This window comes from Carettochelys insculpta, chromosome 3 (genome assembly GCF_033958435.1).
Source record: "Carettochelys insculpta isolate YL-2023 chromosome 3, ASM3395843v1, whole genome shotgun sequence".
NCBI classification, from domain to species: domain Eukaryota; kingdom Metazoa; phylum Chordata; order Testudines; family Carettochelyidae; genus Carettochelys; species Carettochelys insculpta.
In genome coordinates, this window is record NC_134139.1 from 86741486 (window position 1) to 86758679 (window position 17194).

The 17194-nt window shown below is 42.1% G+C and overlaps 1 protein-coding gene across 2 annotated transcripts in view; it reads left to right on the forward strand.

Annotated features, from left to right (window-relative positions):
* Positions 1-17194, forward strand: part of PRKN (parkin RBR E3 ubiquitin protein ligase) — a 1267469-nt gene that overhangs the window by 514682 nt on the left and 735593 nt on the right. The window lies entirely within an intron of this gene.

Sequence of the window (17194 nt, forward strand, 5' to 3'; positions counted from 1 at the left end):
TTATATACACACCATTAACAATACATATTTACAAATCTTAACATGCAAATTTATCATCTTGTATGACAGATATAAATCATGCTTGCAAATCAGTCATCAAAGTCATAAAACAGGCTACAATGCAGTAGAAAAATAAGGTATTCGAAAGTTTAACAAATGGAGAGGGAGACACAAAAGACACTTCTTGCCTGAGGCACCATTTGACCTAGGGTCAGGCCTGCATGAATCCTAAACCGTAAGCAAGATTATGAGAGCTTCATATGTTAGCTCAGGAGTCCCACCGGCCCATGTGCAAACCCACAAAGGTCACACAACAAGCACTGATTGACAGCACTCACTCTGCTGGCTACCTTCTGTTAGTATAGCCTATAACTGGGCCTAACAGACCAACAAAATGACCTGTGTTGCCTCTTAATCCTTCCTTCTCTGAGTCCATATCCAAAGTAGCAGTGGTGGAGCACCAAGCGCCTTTGAAAAGCAGTGCCTGAAGGAAACTGACACCTCTGCCCTTTCCTCTCCCATTGGGGGGCCTGGTGATAGATACCTCTGTACCTATAAAGAGCTCCCTCATGTGACTCTGAATTGATTGACCAATTGCCAATATATATGTTCTGTATGTTGTGACCTGTTTGTTGGGTATGTCTACTGGTTAGGCTAACCCACTGTGACTCTGTCTGGTCAGCACTGTGCCAGTGTCTGTAGGCTCACACCTTCACATGATAGTTTGCTAAATGTTTACCTGAATTCCAAGAAGTCAGTTTCTGGACAGATCAGGAGGTAGCAGGTAGAACTTGAGAGGATTGCTACCCCTAGAAGTCAGGATAGAGCATGGTAGCTGCAAATGCCTGCAGCCATATATGAAAGGGGAAAGAATTCAGTAGTGGATATTTTGCAGGAATCGAAATTTAGTTAGTAACAGCAAATGTTGAGCTCTTATAATGGACTTGGGTTGCAGCCTGAAAAAGGAAGGATATTGGTTGAATAGGTATACCTTCAAGAAGGAGAGGAGTTAAACAAGTTTTTGGTTGTCAGTTGAGGAGTTTTATTGCTCGTACACTTGGAAGTGAGAACGTTTCACACACAGACCGTCACCTGACTTGCTATAAAGTGGTTGGTTTTTTTAGTAAGAACTGAGTACCCAGAACTCTCATAGACTTTAGGGGCATTTGTTTGTTTGGCACCTTTGGACATCGAGCTACTTTCATTAAGTGTCTAAATTTGTCCTTTACTTTGGTTAACAAAAAGCTGTGGGTTTCGTTTTCCGTTTTTTGTGCAGTAGCTTACAAGTGTTAATGTCTGGTGCTTAAAGATAATTTTGATTGGGGAAAAAAGTCTGTTCTCACTGAAATAACAAAGTGTGATAAATACTGTGAAAATGCTAGTGAAAACTTCTCTTTTAGACAAAACTTTAATGTTATGCTTCGGTCATTTGAGTGTCCCATTAACTTATTAGTGAGGCTTTGAAGAAACATTGTGAAATTGCATAATTTCTGTTTCAAAAGTGATTTCTTCTATGGCTTTCTGGAAGTCACTCTAGCCAAAATTTTCAAGCCATTTTTGAATTTTGACTGTCAGCGCACCCAGAGCTTCAATCTTATACACCTGGGTTGAATTTTTCCAAAGTTTGTCTTGTGTGTCCAAAGTGAGATGCCTGTAGACCTAAATAGGAGGCCTGACTTTTTCTGAGGATCTGTGCATTTGCAGGTGCAATTAACTTCATTAGAGGTTGTGTGTTCAGTGCCTCTGAAATTCAGGTTCTTTTGCCATTGACCTTTCTGCCTCAGTTTCTCAGGTTATAAAGGGAGGATAGTGCCTCAGTGGGCTGTTTGAAAGGCTTTGAACACATATAGGGATAAACTTGTTTCTCACTGAGTTTTATCATAATTATTATTCTTAAATGCCAAGACATGGAGAAAAGGACAGTGTGGCTCTACCAGGCAGTCCGAACTTTTCAGGTTCCTTCTAGAGTTCAGGTACCATCACTTTATGAGAGATCAATGAGTTACAAGGGAACCAAGAAGATAGTTCTGACTATACAGACATTTTACTGGGCCATCTTTTTCACCAAAGTCACATTTTAATTTTTAATCAGTAATAATTCCAATTGAATCCACATTACAATAACTTAAATCAAGATTGTATTTGAATATGAATCAAAGATACATGAGGTACAGACCTGTCAGGTTCCCCTTTGAATGGCTAATATACCTTAGGCTCTTGTCCATGGTCACAGACTTCACAGCATGTGTTTTTTTATTTTCCTGCTTCAGAGGCTTAAGGAATAAACTCTTGAGACAGGATTGCATTTACGGATTCAAACAGACCTTAGCATTAGCTTTCTCATTCATAATTCGCAGGGCTTCTCCCGGCAGGTCTTCCTCTTCATCTAGTTTTCTGAGCTCACAGATGCTCAGTCTTCTATTCTGGGCATATGAAATTTAATGAGAGCCATCTGATGTGCCAGGGTGAATCATCAGAATAACTCAACATTTCCAAAAAGGTTGTCAGATTTTAGGATTATTGCATAATACTCTTCTCTCTCTCTCCCCCTCTGTCCTTATCTCCTCCCCACTCCTTCAGAACTCACCTTTCTGTTTCCAGCAGGGCCAACAGCCACAGTAGGCCCTGGGGCAAGGTGGGAGGGTGGGCTGGCTCTGCGCCCCAGAAGGGGCGGGGTTAAGGGCAGGGCCTTGGTTAGTTAGCCCTTAGCATCACAGAGACCATGGTGCTGGGTACACCTTGCCTCAGAGTGGCAGAGCAGTGCTGCCGCAGCACTTCAAAGGGGCCCAGAGCTCTAGCCATCGCCAAAGTAGCAATGGTGGCAGCCAGAGATCTGGACCCCTTCGAAACACTGGATCCTGGTCTCCACTCCTGGCAACTCTCCCCTGGTCTCCACTCCCCTCAACCCCCAGTTGGGGGCCTGTCTGTTTCCAATCCCAACCCCCCCCCCCCCCGCCTTTTAACACATCATCCTGTCTTTTTCTCCTCTTTTTCATTGCTTCTACCAGCATAGTTGGTGCAAACTTCAGAACTTTTAATGCTGCAGTCTCTAGGGCTGTAATCTCATAAAACTCTACCCACTTCTTATAAGTTATTGGAGTTGGTGGCTCTAAAGAAGACATTCCAGTATCATTCTACTGACACAGCATAAACATAGCACCAGAAATAAAGCTGGGACTAGAAGTAATAGAAGTTTTACCTGTGGAGTTCCTGTAGTATTGCTCAACAGAATATTTTTGGGCGCACTCCTCATGTTTGCTTCTACTACAGTATTAAACCAAGCCACATTAAGTCAAATTTGGAAGCTATTCTAACATAACAGGCTTAAAGTTCTTATATGTTTAGTCTTAACTTTGCCAAAGTCTATCTGAATTTTCACATACGTGCGATTCCCTCGTCAATCATGCTTTTCTAATTAGGAAAAGTACTAAATAGTGTTCTTAATTTTGGTATTTTTTTAAAGTTTCTCTTCCTCCCACTTTGTCCCCCTAATTCTTCATTAGTATAAAGACCTTAGCATAAAAAATTCCTAATGTGGCAGATTCTCGCTCTCTCTCTCTCTCTCTCTCTCAAAAAAAAAAAAACAAACCCCACCCTCTTAAAATCTGATTTATGGAATTTACCTGAGAGTTTTATTTTGATGTCTCTGGAGTAAATAAAATAAGGAATATACAAGCTGTTAATTTTCACTAAATGAACAGGCTGCAGCTGCTTGTTTTTCTATTAGCATATTTTACATTAGACATGGAGAGAACCTTTCTGGAAACTGTATAGCAGCAGCATCTGCCAGCATTAGGATTGGTTCAACATCGCAGCTTTCAAAGGATTCATATTTATCTGCAGTTTGAGATTCTGTCTGAGAGTGAAATGCTGTATTTTGTCAATGTCTACTTCAGACTTGTGCCCACTGCTGTGATGTATACTTAGGGTGTTCCTTTTTTTCCCATGGGCCCCTTAGAAACACTGGGCCCTGGGGCAACTCTCCTCTCCCCTCCACTCTCAGTGATGCTGGAAACTTCTTCTCCCAGTCCAAATGATTTTAAATTGCATGAGAAACTTCTGAGAAGAATGGCTTTATATGTGGGCCTGCAAGCGGAGCTTGTACAAAAGAATACAGGCTTTTAGACATTGTCCAAACATCTACTCCTAGAAGGGTAGCAATGCTCCTTAGAAATGAAGCTTTTTAAGAATGGGTGAAGGCCTTATGGCATATGCTGGCATCTTCAGTTCCTGTAGCTAAGACACAGGCCAGTGCTATTGTATTGCTATGCAAGGATTCAAATGTCTTTTTCCCCCTTCCTTCTGTTAACTCTTGAGTAGTGGCAAGTACCAGTGGGAAGGTGTGTTAAGGGAGATTTAAATAAGCCTCAAAAGAACAAGAACCGACGAGGCTTACTTGGTGAAAAAACATATCCCCCACCCCTCTCTGTCCAGAAGCATAAAGTGAATTTGCAGGTACTGTTAGCAGATATCACTAACTCAATTGGAATATCCAAGATTACCAAGAAACTGCTGTAGGAGGAATTTAAGGTTTTCCTGGGAGAAGATCAATAGTGGCCAACATGTAATTCCGATCTCCACTTGATATGGCTGATCCTTCTAGGTTGATGAACTTAGCATTAACAATGAGCGTTTCCTGGTTGGAGAAATTGGGCGTAGCTGTAGGCATTGTACTGTCAAAGACCTTCAATCTCGTGGATGGTATTTATTTTTTGCATAGAATTTAGTGATAACATTCTTTAAAAGACTTTCAGGCAATAACTCACTCATTAAGGGATCTATACTGATGGCCCCAAGAGGCATCAATACAGACCTCAATTGCTGCACAAAAAGCCTTTCTACCTATCCAGGCAACCAGGTTTCTGGAAAAGGAAACATAAGTCAGAAAAAATGAGGTCCTCTAACTTCAGGATAACATAAGGCGCTTGTCAAGTAGTCGTGAGAAAAATCAGTCTATTTAACTTATGCTTTGAGGACAGCCATACAATCAGCAATCTTCTAGTGTTTCCCCTACCCCTCCCATTTGGAGACAGATTGTCCTGTTTCCTCACTTCTCGGGAATCTCTAATGATGGACAAATAAGCATGGAGACTGGAAGGTTCAGTGCAGGTTCTGTCAATCCCTTTCATCAGCTATCTGCCTTATCCATTTTCAGGGAGACACTGTACAGGTCAATGTTCCTTTAAGATGTTCAGACTCTGCTCACTCTAGGGATGATAGTTGGTTCCCTTCAATATTAAGGAAAAAGTATTATTTATGGTACTTTCTGGTTCCAAAGTCATGGGAGAGTCATTCTGGATCTTTGAAATCTCAACAAGTCCACCAAGCACATTAAATTTAACATGGTCTCAGCGAGGTACTGTGTCTCCAATTTTCACAGACTCTCAGTTCAGCTATTATACTATCTTCCTCCTCCTCAACAGCGTGGACAAATACTGACCCAGATCCAAAAAAGCCTTCATCTTTCAACTTGACTACTGACGGCTAGATTAGTCAAAAGACAACAGCACTGTAGCAATTCAGAAGATACTGCTTAATAGCAGAAGGCAGTCCTTGTGTTTAGTTAAGTGGAGGTCGTTTTCAAGCTAGCACATTTTCTGGGCGATATCCTGCATCAGAAACTATGTTGTTTATGACATTTGGGTGTATCTATAACATCTGAAATCCTTCAGCCTTTCTCTAAACTCTGTAAGAGTCCACTTAGTAATTTATCTTTCAGTTTAGGGGTGGTTGGCTTGTATCTGTGTGCTTGTTTTTATACTGATGGTTTCTAGATTTTTCAAAAAAGGGATTGTTTGACTCTTTTCCCCTGACAAAGGATGCACTGACACGTTGGACCTTAACATGGTATCGGTTGCTTTTTTGCTGCTTCTGTGTTGTCAGACATTTTTCTCTTAGATGACATGTCAGCCAGAAGAGTAAGTGAACTTCAGGCTCTTTATGGGAGGACTGACATATACATTTTTTTCAAAGATAAAGAACCTTTGAAGCCACATCCTCCTAAGTAAAGTGATTGAGATGAAAGGCAAATATCAGACAATACAGTACAGTTCTGTCTGTTTTTTTCCTAAACCTCCCTACCACCCCCCCACACATGGATGAGCATCTGCATACTGTACTTCAGATATAAGGTAAGCAGTAATCGTCTTTTTAAAAAAAAAAAAAAAAGTCCCTATACTGGACATTTGAGGGCTGTCAGTTAGAACTTGGTACATACTTTCACCCATTCTTACAGCATGATGACTGTGTCAAGATTGTAATGATGCTATTTGTGAATCTGAGTGCAACACGTGTAGCCACTCACAAAAGAAACAGTTGCTTACCTGCATTGTAACTGTTCTTTGAGATGCAGCTATACAGGTCTATTTTTTGACCTGCCTTCCATCTGCTTTGCACTAGAATTTCAAGTGTGAAGGAAATGAGAGAAAATTGCCTTTAACTTTACAATAGACTAAAAGGATGTCCTATGTGCATGCGCCACCCTGGCAAGTACTGCTGCAGCTAATTCTGCCTCTGATTTAATGGATGCAACAAACCTGGTAGGGAGGGGGCAACAGATTTGTCGGGCCCCTGGATAAGTCGGGGGCTTGGGTGGAATAGATGAGGCTAGTGCAGCCAGCCCTCACTGCTGCCTGGAACATGTCCCGCCATACACACACGCTCCATGCAACCCTGATAGCTGTTTGGAGCGTACTGGGTGGTGGTCCAGTGGCAGTTTAAAGGGCCCAGAGCTCTGGCCTCTGCCTTCTGCAGTATTGGTGGTAGTGGCTGGGAGCCTACTGAGATCTGACGGCCCTCTTCTTGTGCTAGGGGTAAAAGGAAGTGGAAAAGGGAGAAGTGTCTCTCTGCTGTACCAGATACTAAGAACCCAACCTCTCCTTTTTCCAGATTTCATAGGGAAAGACTCTCTGTGCACTTCCCACTCCTGCTTGAGAACCACATGTCCTATGTAGCTAGTACCTGCCCTGGATATCTGCAATGCCTTCCATCTAGTCACTTAGGACATTTTGACATCCTTTAGCTTGCCTCAATTTCCTAACCTAGCTCACTGGATCCCTGACCTGCAAACTGACTCTGCCGCAGGCAAGTTGATGATGACAAGAAAAGCACTTCCCAGCCCCAAAAAGGTAAAAGGGAGCTAGCCCACAGAAAATCATAAAATGTGGTCTTACTCTGAATCCGTAACTATATAAGACACAGAGAGACTGGGTACTCTTTGGAATGCACAGGGTGTAAAATACCTCTCTTCCCACACTCTTGTCCAGTTCAGCCCCTTCCTGTTCTCTCTTTGGCCTGGTTCAAGTAAGTCCTCTTCATAATCCAAATTCAGGACTTCACCCCCTTCCCCGCCACCAGGTCCTTTTTCCTGCCAGCTGAACAAAGATCCAGTGCTTTCAGTTCAGCCAGCCCACTTTCATGGGAACCGCTATAAGTATCTCTGTATCTGGGCCTTATAAAGGTCTCATAATTTTCTCCTGAGGCCAACACTTGGGTAGAATGTTACTCCAGTAAGGGTATCTTGCAGTAATGCAAATGGCCATTATTACTAGCATTTGCTTGTGTAGGATTGAATTGAATGCTGATCCCTGACAAACACTGGTTCTGTACCTTCCAGCATGCTCACCAACTCACCGATTCTCACTTTATTGTAGCCGATGGGAATCTATTATGGGTATTGTTCTAGACAGTGCAGGACTTCTGTCCATATGCTGAGGACAAACGTAATTCTCACAGGTAGCATATTATTGCTGCAGCTTTTTCATCAGTGCTCATCAGCCTTCAGGTCTCAGCTAATTGTGTCAAACTCAGGATGGAGCTGACTGTTCCTAACTTTTATGCATCGTAAACATTCATTTTTAAAATGTTGTCATCCATATCCAAAAAAACAGAATGGTCTCATTTCTGAAATTCCACCTGGTTATCCCAGTGATAGCTGAGAGTCCCCTTCTTTGTTTGTTTTCCTTGTTTCTTAGGAAGCTCTCCTATTCCATAAGTATCAAAACATAATGTAAGCCAGCATTTGTTCCAGTAAATGTTATTGACATGACAGTGAATACTTGTGTAAAACTCACACAAAGCTTTAGGTGGCCTCAACTTAAAGTACATGCTAATCCTTTTCTGTGTGGAAGCTGGGAATGACCAGCTTAATTTAATTGAGCTTTCTTTTTTCTTGGCACACAGGCTGATATTTTATACAGTACTTGTTCATTTAAAATATCCTAAGACCTTCTTTAACCAGCATGTCTATTTGTGTACTATTCTTTAAATGCATCAAGTTGGGATGGAATTTAAAACTTATGCAAATGCAGTTCTTTAAAGAGTTGTGTGTGCATGCCCCACCCCCTTGTGCACGCAACTCTTACCAGAGATTTAATCACCTACATATAAAATTTGTAATTTCCGAATAGCAGCCAGGATTGCATTATATGAACATTTTATGACCTGATGCTGTATGGGAGATTTATACCATACTGAATTTAATTATAAAGAAACGTTAGTTGCTAAAAATGTATAACCTCTTCCTCCTTCCACTAATTAATTGAGGAAAAGTGTGGGAGTCTTTTATAGACAACTCACACACCTGCCAACAACATGCACAAAAGAACTTGCAAACCTTTGTCACCAGTGTCATAATGTTTTTGACATTTTGTTGCATTCAGGGGTGTGCAACCAAAATAGCAAGAAGAGCCATTTTTTTCAAATTCAGTTACAAAATCAGTATTTCAGGAGGTGCAGTGCACATGATTTACAGGACAGTCCTTGATAAATCAAGTCATACTTTTGGTCACCCCTATTTTAAGAACAGTGCACAAACAATGATTATTACCAGTTAGAAAGTTGTTACCCCATCTCCAGGCTTTATCAATCTCACCCCCCCAAATGTACTCCCTTGTCCCCAAGCTTTACCCCCATCCTGCAAACCCATCCCCCCAACCCCAAGTTTAACCTGTTCACCTCAAACTGCCTCCTCCACCCCAGGAGTTACCTGCCTTAGCCAAAGAGCTCTGCTCACTGTCGCTGCTCCTGCCTGCCACCTCCTTCTTGGCATGGCTGTGCAGCTCTGGCAGGGCACACTTGCCCCCACCGCCCGCCCCCAGCTCTCTTGCAGGCTGGCTTCCCACACATGGAGCTCTGCTGGTTCCCTCTTCTGGGGCTCCAAGTCCTGCCAGCTTCCCCCTTGCCCTGCTGCAGCTGATGGCTCAGCAGCCCTGGAGGTTCCCACTGCTTAAGCAGAAAAAACTAAGCAACGGCAGCCTCTGGAGCCACAAGTAGAGTCGGGGGCGGAAGCACTCAGAGCCTCAAGCATGTGGCTCCAGAGCTGCAGGTTGCTGACCCTTGATATAGAGTATCACAGTCTGTAGCCGTAGCCCTTGTTCAGGTTGTAAGTATACCCCAATCCCTCTTTGTGGAGAAATGAGTTGTGATAACATTCAGATGTGGATTTTTTTTTAAAAAGGTCTTAGCAATGCAAAGCAAATGTACAAAGTTAACTATGGGTTTTTGATGATAAAACAGAAGTAATGGTCTGGGCTCTTGGCGGTGACCTACGATAAAGGAGATACATGTGATGACAAATACAGGACCTAATTTTTCAAAGTGTTTTGTCTCCTTTCAACTATTGACTTCAAAGTGAGCAGAAAGTGCTCATATCCTGCAAGATCCTGCACTTAGGGTCAGATTCTGAAGTCCTTTTTAAATAATTCAGCCTGGCCTTACTCAGGCAAGCACCTATTGACTTTAAATACTGCTTATGGGCCTCCCTCCACTGTTTTACGGTGTTTTCTTGCTGTTATAACTCCGTTGGCCTCTGTAGAGGTGCTCTAGATGGGGTGATATTGGAAATGGATAAGTAACAACTGAAAACAAGATGAAGTAAGAGCTTTTACCAAGTACATTTGGAGTAAAGACTTCAGCATTCCACCCTTAAGCTACATCTGTAGCTAAAATCAATCTGTGCTCGGCTAACTTGTCTCTCTATACAGGGGAAGGTCGATGGGAGAGTTTCTCCCCTCAACCTCCCTTACTCCTCATGTCTTGCAAGGAGTACAGAGTTCAACTGCGAACCTTGAGAATTCAATTTGGCATGTCCAGACTAGACAATCTTCGATGGTAATGTAGATAAGTCCTAAGTTACTGACCCTATGCTGTGTTGTATTTGTATTGGAGGGATATACCAATGATGTTCTATTGTCCTAATATCCTCCGTGGTGCTGCTTGAGGGCCTCATGTAGCTCGAGACGTGTTCATTATAAGCTCTAATATGAGCTGAAGGAAGCTTTAAAAAATCGACTTCGATTCTCAGGTGTTCCTCATCATTTAGAAATAAGTTTAGCTTCTCTGGACACCGTGGGAGGTACTGAGCTCTGATGAAATTGACAGCTCCATTGTATACTCTGCCTCTGTATCTGTATTTCAGTTTGGCCACTACCGCTGCATACTTTTTGCTTCTCTGTCTCTACTCAGAGCCCAAGAAGCTGGTTATTTTTCTTAATTAAAATATTCTGTGCAGCTATGCCACCTTGTTTTTGGACCTGATGTACAATTTTCCCCTTTTTTCTTTCTCATCCATGGATGGATGTTGATACAGACATGGGGCTATTGGTATTGGCTGCCATGTTATCTATTCTTTCCATCTCACACCACTAAGTGATGGAAATAAGTTCATTTTTGGTCCTCTCGCACCATGGAAAGCTTCTGACTTAGAGCACCTGTCACTTGGCATTTGTGGCACGAGGAAGGCTCCAGAATACTCCAAATTCATTATAATGAACAGAAAAATAACTGCTCATTGAGAGTTCTAATACTCTTCCTATTATGCTATGGAAAATATAGTGTTTTGCAGATAGTACTTGCACATTTCCTGTCATGAAAACACTCTTACTAATGCTGGTATTTTACTTCATGCTTCATCAACTGTTTCCATTTATTTATTTTTTAATGGTGGCATTTCTGTATCAGTGACATAAACAGTGGGCCCCTTTTCAGCAATACAAAACAACATAGCCATGACTTTGAATTAGGAAAATGGAGACTTAAAACATTATTAATTTTCAGGTGATTGATTATGCTACTTGATGTAGTATTTGACATACAGATTAATTCTGTCCTCTCACTCTGGCATAACATTCTGTATCTGCAATGTCATCTCTTAGACGTAGCAGGTTATATAGTTGTTGTCAGAATCACATCTCTGATTTGGAGAAAGAGAGGGTTTACAACAGGAGAAGTGTTTGTACGTGTAATTAATATGGTCATGTATTACAATCCTTGAACAGATGAGCAAGTTGTAGTTTTAATGTGTATTATCTGGTCTGAGTAAATCTTGCTATTCCTATTAGATTTGACCACAGCACTGAATATGTGTGAAAGTATTAAATTACCCTTAGTGTATTAAGGCCAATGAGAGAAGTCTCATTGTAAAATTGTGCAGTGCTATGATCCATCTTTTCAATTCTTACATTAGTAATTATTTCATTACCTATGTCGATACTAAAATGATCATCAATGTGAATTTCAGTTACTTCACTGAGAACACTTCACTTAACACACTTCTCACAGCTGTTTTTCCAGGTTCTCTGTAGATTCAAATAAGCATCTGTGGAATGGCTATATTCATTATATATAAATGAAAGCTGAGATTCTGGAGAACAAGATATCAGCCTAATAGAGGTTCTGGAATGCCACATGCTGTACACCACCTGAATTCAAACCCAGCCTGAATAGGGCATTAAAGTAGTTGAGCGTGTTCTGAGCATCTCCCTGTCTCATTCACTTTTCTTCTGTAAGAGACAGGGTGTTCTGGATAGCCCCTAGGACAAGAAAATAATTTTGTGTGCTACAAATATATGTAGTCATCACATTTAGTTAGTGTTTATCCTGCTTTAGGCAGGGGTCTGGACTAGATGACCTCCTGCAGGGCCTTCCAGCCCTAGTATTCTATGGTTCTGTGAGGGATATTTTTCTAACATGGAAGTAAGTTCCACAATTATGTATCGCAACTGAGGCAGAGCACAGTTCTTGACTGCAGTTACACATAGTGTTGTGCTCAGCATTCCATTCCTGGAATTCATGCCAAGTCTACCATAGTGTCGTCTTCACTGTCTATTCATTGCTTTGGGCTTGTGTACACTACCACCTTCCTTCATAATTTGTGTCTTAGTCAGGGAACAGGGAGTTGACCATACTGAGAGAGCGAGCGAGCGAGCAGCTGTAACTGACCGGTTACTTAAGCATACAGTGTGTGTGTGTGTGTGTGTGTGTGGTGGGGTGTTTTTTGTTAGTTTTTTTTTAACAGGAACGTAGCTAGACTGATAACTGTGAGAATTTTTTTGTAATCTGAGAACGGTTGCGTGGTGTCAGAAACGAAATAATGATGTAAAATCCTGTTTTGGTAAACTGGTAAATTTGTTAAACTGATTCAACACTAGGTTTAAGTGATTAAATGGGGGAGTGGGATGGGCTGGGGTGGCTGCTCCAGCTGGAAGCCCTCTCTTCCTTCCCTACCCAACCCCAACAGGGGTTGGTCCAGCTGGGCTGTGTCTGTCCCCATCCACTGCAGCCCTGGGCACACTGCAGATGGAGGCTCTCCCCAGCCCATACCAGTAACTGGTTAACCAGCTAAATTTTAGCATCCCTATAACAAACCTTTGGCTCTGATTCTGATCTGACCTAAGCTGTATATTTGATATCAGTGGAGTCATACCTCATTTTATGTCTGTAAATAAGCAGGCTCTTGAAAGACAAAAGCTCACAGCACCAAGTCTTTGAGGCTATTTCAGCTGACTTGGGCTCGCAGGGCTCAGGCTGGATGCCTAAAAATAGCAGGGTAGATACTGATGCTTGGACTGGAGCTCAGGCTCAGAGACTCCTCCTCTGGCAGAGTCTCAGAGCCTGTGTGCCAGCCTGATCCCAATCATCTACACTGCAATTTAATAGGCTTGCCTCCTAAATCCACTGAACTCAAGGTAAATGACCTGGAGCAGCTGTGGCCATGTTGCTGCTTTTATTAGTGTAGTGTTATCCTTTAAACATCTAGGTATAGCCCTTGGATTAGGCCACCTACCTGAGATGTTAGAGATCCAGGTTTAAGTCAGGTAGAACAAGGATTCAGAACTGGGTCTTTTTACAGTGCTGGTGAATGTCCCACCCGCTGTGCTGTTGAGTGACCTGGAACACAGACAATCCAACTCATTCCAGCGCACACCCCAGGTGTGTGGTGTTCACAGTGGGTATCAGGCCTGCTGATGGCAGGTGGGGCAGGGACAAGGTGGACAAGTGCATAGAGGTTCAGTGTTTCAAAGGGGCCCAGAGCTCCTGGCTACCATTGCTGCGGCAGTAGCGGCAGCATAGGCAGGGTGCTCCAGGCCCCTTCGAAACTTTGCTGGAGTGTCACTTCACCACCCCATGTGGCTCCTGAGGGCAGAGTAGGGCAACACTGTGGTCCAGAAACTGCTAAGGGCTGATTGCCCTGCCCCTTCCACACAAGGCACTCCGCCTCTGCCAGTGGCATGGATCCAGGCTTCCTATACTTTGTCCCTGGGCCTGTGGTGGTGGTTGGTCTCGCTGGTAGCTGTGGTTTGAGCACAATGATCAGATCAAGCCTCGCATCTGAGAAGGGAAGTGAATGCCTGGTTTGAGAAGTTTTTCAGGGTTTATGCAATGAGTGTCTTGGCATTGCTGAATCTTAGATGCCCAGGCAGTTTTAGGCATCTACAGTTTGGTAGCAGCCAAATGATAGCTTTATGAAATATCAGTGGCAACTAAATACTGGACGTAAGCGTCCCCCCAGCTTCATTAGTTGTAGAAGTCCCTTTGTAAATCTGGCCCTCAGCCCCAGCTGGGGGAAGATTTACCCCAGACTGTCACAATGGGAAAACAGCCATAAGGACCCCCCATCCCTGAAGCTGGTGTGCTGGGGTGGGAAGGAAGGGACTGACGAGCAAGGATGCAGCCTATAGTACTCCAGAGAATGAGGGCTCTGGCCCACTGAGCAGCTTGGGACGATAGGTGTAATTTAGCCCTGGAGCTGTTACCATGTTATCAGTCCATGGAGCAGTCTGAGATTGGGAGGACATAAAGATGGCTTGAAATCACCTCAGTCCACTGTTCCCACAGGCTGGGAGTTCTGTGGTGTGCTGCTTAAACTCGGACAATTAATTCTAGACTATACAGTGAAACTTGCATTAAGGTTCACCTCCAAAAAGTCACACTGCCACCAGGGACTGCCTTAAATATCCTCCTGGCTTCCAGTACAGTGCGAGTAAAACTCATGGCTACCCCACTTTTTTTTTGTTTGTCTGGTCCTTTGGTTAGTTGCTTTATACGTGTTTAATTGTGTACAACACAAATTGTTCTGATCACATTTATGTGTATACACGCAGTGTATAAAAACAAGTGGATTTTTATGGCAAGGGCAATTTTCATTTAATACGTACAGTTGAGCTGTTACAGACAATGGCAAAAGTTTTTAGATATACAATATACTTTGCAAGGAAACAATCTAGCTTTTGGGGAGGTCGGGGGGGTAAAATGTGTGTGGTGGTTTTTGTTTTTGTTTTTAATGGGACAAGAGCCAGTACATTTTACTGTTAATTAATTATCTACACTGGTAAACAAGTACTGGGCTGTGGCTATGGATGATTCATAGTTCTTGGCAATTTAGTATAGTACATGGTCCCATTGAGCTTACATGCTACAAAGTGTCTTTAAAATCTAGGCAGAAAAACAAATTCTTAGAAAGGAAAGAGAATTAAGTGCTATGCACCAGTTCAAGCCATGGAGAGATATAAAACTGCCCTGGAAAGGAGCCTGGATCAGTTCCTGCAGCCTAGGTAAAAACTGACAAAAATGAGGAAGGGAAACAAAATCACATAATTTATTTGCAAATTATATTTTTCCAAAACTTCTGAAACAAATACTCTGTGAACTGCAGTGAAGCTATGTCTACACATCAGCATTATTTCAAAATAAGCTATTCCAGAATAGCTATTCTGAAATTGCTTATTTCGAAACAATACAGCTACACACTGAGGACGTGGTCTACATTTGCATTCCTCTTTTGAAAGAAATTTGAGGGAAATTGAAAATGCAAATGAGGCACTGATTTACATATCTTGTTTCATTTGCATAATCTCTTTTTGGAAGAGTGTTTGAAAAGGAAAAAAAGCAGTGTAGACAGGCTCTTTTGAAAATAAATCCGATCTTTGAAAGAACCATTCTTCCTTTTTTGAGAGAGTTCTTTTGAAGATGGTGTTTATTTTCAAAAGAGCTCTGTCTACACAGCTTTTTTGAAAGAATCTCTGAAGAGGTGATAAGTGCTCTGTTGAAGTCCAAGGGGATAGTTTATCCTCCAGGAGGATCAGGCCCTTCTGTCTTTGCCAGTATATTGTTGAATCCATCTGTTTAATCTTCCTATCAAAGCAAGGTCAATTTATCATTTCTATTATCAATGCCAACAGCAATATGTAATACAAAAGATAGATGCTTGACAATATAGTAGTCTAATGCATGTTCTGATTTCCATCAGATAAGAACACTGTATATTCTTATATTTCCCCTAATATATGCATATCATGGATACTCATGTGTCAAACCATAGAATATTAGAACTGGAAGTGACCGCAAAAGGTCATTAAGTCCAGTCCCCTGCCCTCACCAAGCACCATCTACACTGTCACATTTAACTTCCAGTTACGTTGCAAATGCCTGGGACAAGGGAAGAAGAGAATATGGACTGAATTCACCCCTAGTCTGTGGTGTTTGTGTTAGGGCACAAAGCTCTGTCTGTCTGGTTCTTCAGTGGAGTTTCTGCCATCATCTTCCCCTCCTGTAGGATGTTTGACTCAGAAAGTGGGATATACTAGCCTGGCAAAGAATGAGTAGGGTGTCAGGGGATATATCTACTGAGAAAACAAGTATGGCCATCTCTGCCAGTGTGGTCTCTTTGGCTAACCCTATTGGTTGCTTATTAAATATTCCCTTTCTCCATTGAGACGTTCTTGCCCTCTCTTGGGTAAATCCTCCCTCAAATACCAGGGTCCTCACTGGTGTAGAGAAGTGCAACTATGATAGTTTGGGTGAATCTAGTTCTACATCTAAATACTAGCCTCATGTCTTCTGTATTGTTCAACTTGATGTCTTAAGCTTTGTGTTTGCAAATGTTTGCGTTCTTCTAACACCATGTGTTGACCTAGGTTTGTCCTTTTCTCTGTAGATGTGTAGCACTCCATGAGTGGGTTATTGGAGTCACTATAAAATATGGAAAGTAGCTTAGAATGTGGAAGTTTATTTATTGATTTATTTTGTTTATTTCTATATGCCAGCTGCTATTGGGATATCTGAATCTCAGTGCCTAGCAATTTATTTGCTTTCTTCAGGGCCACTGGTGGTGGGAGGGGCGAGATGGGGAGTTGCCCTGGAGCCTGGCCATTTATGTGACTAAGGCTTTGGGCTGTTGCTACCGCATCAACCATGCCATTTGGAGCTCTCCCCTCTAGCCTCATCCCCACACAGTTACCCTTTGGGCTGGCTGCCAGAGCCCCCATCCCTTCAGCCCAAGGCCCAGCCACTTCCAGGTGACTTAATGCCAAGTCCCCCCCGCCCCCTTCACATTACCCAAGGCTGAGTGAAATCTGTTGCAAGCTCTGTTTTTGTTTTAGTTTTAGTTTTGTTTTGTTAAAATATACAACAAGACTGTGCTCAAGCTTCATTTTTGTTTCACTATTTCAACAATTTTCATCGGGAGGCATATTAAAGGACTTCTGAGGCCCTGGGAACAATTGATAATTTTTAAGAACAGGAGGTGTCTGAATCATCAGCTAGTGGTGGGACTAAAATATACCAAAGAACTGCTTCTTAAACCATTGTAACAGAAGTGGCAACAAAATGAAAATAAATGACTGTAATTGAAATTGGCTACATTTGAGCACCTTTTCCAAAGCAACGGTGATAGCTCAGTGAATAAAAAAACCTAAGTCATAAAGTCTGTATATGTGCAGAAATCTTGCCCAAAATGTAAACCTATTTTAAAAACAGTTAAACTAGACCCAAAATCAGGTTGAGTTCTGCTGCTGAATTCTAGTGTACAGTACAAGTTCAGACTGGTTTAACTGAAAAATTAGACGTGGTCTGTGATTAATTTTTTTACTGTTTTTAACTGCATTTTTAGAGGTGTGGGGAATGTGTCCATTTCATT